This window comes from Barbatula barbatula, assembly GCF_947034865.1.
Source record: "Barbatula barbatula genome assembly, chromosome: 10".
NCBI lineage: Eukaryota > Metazoa > Chordata > Actinopteri > Cypriniformes > Nemacheilidae > Barbatula > Barbatula barbatula.
The window spans coordinates 6,268,450-6,272,120 of NC_136773.1; the positions used below are offsets into that span (position 1 = coordinate 6,268,450).

The 3,671-nt window shown below is 39.8% G+C and overlaps 1 long non-coding RNA gene across 1 annotated transcript; it reads left to right on the plus strand.

Annotated features, from left to right (window-relative positions):
• The first annotated feature begins 276 nt into the window (after positions 1–276).
• Positions 277–1,622, plus strand: LOC306899900. The gene is made up of 3 exons (XR_013787249.1): positions 277–358; positions 1,200–1,270; positions 1,528–1,622. It is a non-coding gene; the product is annotated as an uncharacterized lncRNA (long non-coding RNA).
• Positions 1,623–3,671: the final 2,049 nt, after the last annotated feature.

Consider the following 3,671-nt stretch of genomic DNA (forward strand, 5'->3'; position numbering starts at 1 on the left):
CTCGCCGACGGCATCAGCCCGTTGTCCGAGCGCAGAGACCCAGCGCGCCCTGACGAGCGACTCTACACACTAAAAAATGCTGGGTTATTTAATCTACCCAACCGCTGGGTTATGAAATGGTTTACCCATTATGGGTTATTTATGTCAACATTTGGGTTATATTAATATAATATTGGGTTATTTTGTGCAACTCATGCGTTGAGTTAAAATCAATCAACCCAACATACATCGGTTGACCCAGCACTTGGGTTGTTTGTGCTTCGAACGTCATCACATCGTCTCCAGAGTCCACACACCGAGTGCTCGTCACAGCAGAAAACCTGACTGATCATCCAGCGAGGTAAATAAATAATAAAAGGTTTGTGGAACTTATACTATTCACATTGTCTGTGTTGCGTTACCTGTTAAAGTAGTATCTTTATATTGTCGAGGCTTTGGTTTGGCTAACAACGTAGCCATTTAGCCGTTATCATGGATAGCCTAACGTTACAGCTTATCCGTTTGCTCTGAATTATATTAATGAATTAATTAAACAAGTTCATAATGCCCATGGGGATGTTTATTGAGCTCACCAGTCTAATTTGCCAGCTAGTTTCAAGCTAGCCAGGTGATTAGGCAGTTAACTAGTTTACTAGCCAACATGCTCTCAGTTAGTTGCTTTGCTAGCTATATTATTTTAACTAGCTATAAATGAGCGCGCTTTTTTACTGAAGCTTTTCATGTGAAGGCATAACACAGTGTTTGACTGATTAAAGTATGTAAAAAACGGTGAGATAACCTGATATGTCTGACTTAATGCATTTATTTAAGTAACGTTAATGTAGTTAACGTAATTTGACCGACAATAGATAAGAACAAATTCTTATTTAAAATGGCGGCCTGGCAAACGACAAGGGCCACTTGAGTGAGGGGTTAAGAAATATAAAATAAAAAGTTTGGGAACCACTGCTGTAGCCACAAATATTCTTGTGAAGTAAAAACATAGACAATATACATGCATGCATTTTGTCATATGAATTGTATAAGGAGAAAGGGAGGATTGTTTTCTCTATATTTTGTGATGCTAAATAAAATGGCTGTTATCTTCACATTGGGTTACATTTTGCTGCTAGTCTGCATTGCTTTTGCATAGTAACATCTGAATAGTTAATACAATAGCAATTGTATTTTTGCTTAAGCTCTTTTTGTGTTTGTTTCAGATCAATGGACAGCTTTGTCATTAACATTTTGACAGAGTGGCAGCTGACAGACCTTGTCGACAAATTTAAAGGTAAGAAATATTTGTTTTCCCATCCACAGCATATCAAGTCTGCATTGCTACTCAAGCCCTACACAATACAGCTCACTCCTCCTAGAAACGCTTCTGTGCTGTTTGATGCCCACTGTTATGCACTAAGCAACAGGAACAATAATTGATCTACTGAGGACAGACAGACGTACAGACAAACCCTGTTCTAACCGTAGCCCACGCTGTCAAAGTCAAACATGCCTCATCTCTATTCATTAAAGATTTTGATTTCTTGGCAGGAAATATGGTACACCCCAGGACGGAGCCACCGGCCAGCCACTGGATTCCGGGAGGAAAGGCTGCTGAACGTCAGAAAGCGGCTGAGATCAACCAGCAAGTCGCGGAGCATGGCACAGACACCATCACAAGCGCCAGATAATGGAGCTCTTGCAAGGGCTCTCATACCAGGTAATTATTAAACTGAAAAATTATTTGATCAAGCAAAACATCCATATTTCAGTGACTGACTACTTGTTCTTTTTTACAGAATGTACCATATCAGATGAACGTGCGTCACAGTTTAGAGAATGGATGAGAAACAATTCTCAGCCCCTCAGCCAGATAGAGACCTACATGGAGAACACGGCAGTCTACAGGGCCAAGTGCATTAGGGACAACAATCCCTCACCTAATGACCAAAGGCATGGTAGGTATAGGGAAATCTGATCTTGTATATGAGGATGCATTATTTATAACCTTTTATTATTGTGCCACATTGAATTGGTTTTAAAATGTGTTTTTCATTTTATAGATTGCACAGGACTTTCTTGTCCTGCATGGGGATGCTGCATCAAAATTGTTTGAAACTTGGCTACCCATTTATGCTGAGAAGATCCTGTGCCTGGCAAGACAGGAGGGGAAGCTGACATTACCCCTGGATGGATTATCACCAGGTAATAGTTTCTTGTCTGCATATCTTGTAAAAGCAGGGTTTTCCCTGGCTTCTTAGGGGGCTCTACCAAAAACTGCAATTTCACATCATTTTGGCCACTATCATTATCAGAATCAGAACTATAGCTAACAAAAAAAAGAAAGTGTAAATTTGCTTTAGATGTATTTGTACACCTGTATTTGCACAATTCACAGCCTTCTCGAACATGAGCTCTGAGAATAGTGAGTGATATCATAATAGGAATAGAGTTAAATAAATCTGTCAGCCTCTTTATGCTAATTGAGTACAAAAAAGTTTTCACAGCAGAGTTAACACGGCAGTACCGGTGTAACTAATAACATTACGTTTTTTTGTGATTGTTGCGGGAAAAAATCCTTGATTATGTGGCACGTCATCGCAAAAAATGCGATGGAATAGACATTATATTTATGCAATTTTATGCGATGAAATTGCGGGGATTATGAAATCATGCAAATATTCTAATTTGACCTTGCATTACAAGATCGCCATTATCCTAACAGACTGGTGACGGTAAGAAAAAATGCAAGTAAAACAAGCCATGGTCACGTTTACTGCCAAAGAAACGCAGTGCTCCGGTGCTCTTTTAAATACTTAAATCTCTGCCGCCGTCCGGCCCACTAATGGGAGGATTAACTACACTACAAACTAACCAGCTGCAGGGCGCGAATTAACAGCACGTAACAGTTCTCATGGGTTTTATTTTAGTTGGATATTGAATGACAAAATCACAGGTATGCCATTCCACATCGTATTGACACCTATGTCTTCCTACAGATAGCGTTGGGGACCTCGCCCTGAGGCAGCTGCCAGCCTTGCTTCCACCTACAACTTACAAAGTTGGCCGTGGCCGCGGTGTGAAAGTGGTTCGCCACACCATTCAGGAATGCAGCTTGGCCTTCATCGACCATAAGCTTGTAAGTCCTCAAGCACATCTAAAGGGGAAACTTTATTCATTTTATCAACATATCTGAGCTTAAAAATGTGTCCACACACACATGCATATCCAGGTTTGTTTTACTATACTTTTGTGGACAGGCATCAAATATAGCCTGACAGTATTATATAGCCCACCTATCTGACCACCTAACTCGGCTGCCTATCAGCCAGATAGGATAGTCAGATTTTCTGATCATGTTTATTGTAATGATAGATCATCAATAGATTTATGGCTTTTTAGGTCAATTGAGAACATATGATACAGATCAACGTTTTGAATTAGAGATGCACTGAATCTTTTCCAAATTAAATTCCAAGCTAACTAGACTTTATAATAAAACAATAATTTCTCTAGTGAGGACCAGGAAAATGGTCCTCACAATGTCTATATTTGAATTATTCTATAGTAGTCTGTAAACATTTGGTCCTTACTCACTCGCACTCTCTCACTTGCTCTTTTGTATTCTTTCTTTTTTAGCCTGGAATAAACATGGTGGAGTACCTCCATGAGGCCAAGGCATGTAAACCATACCC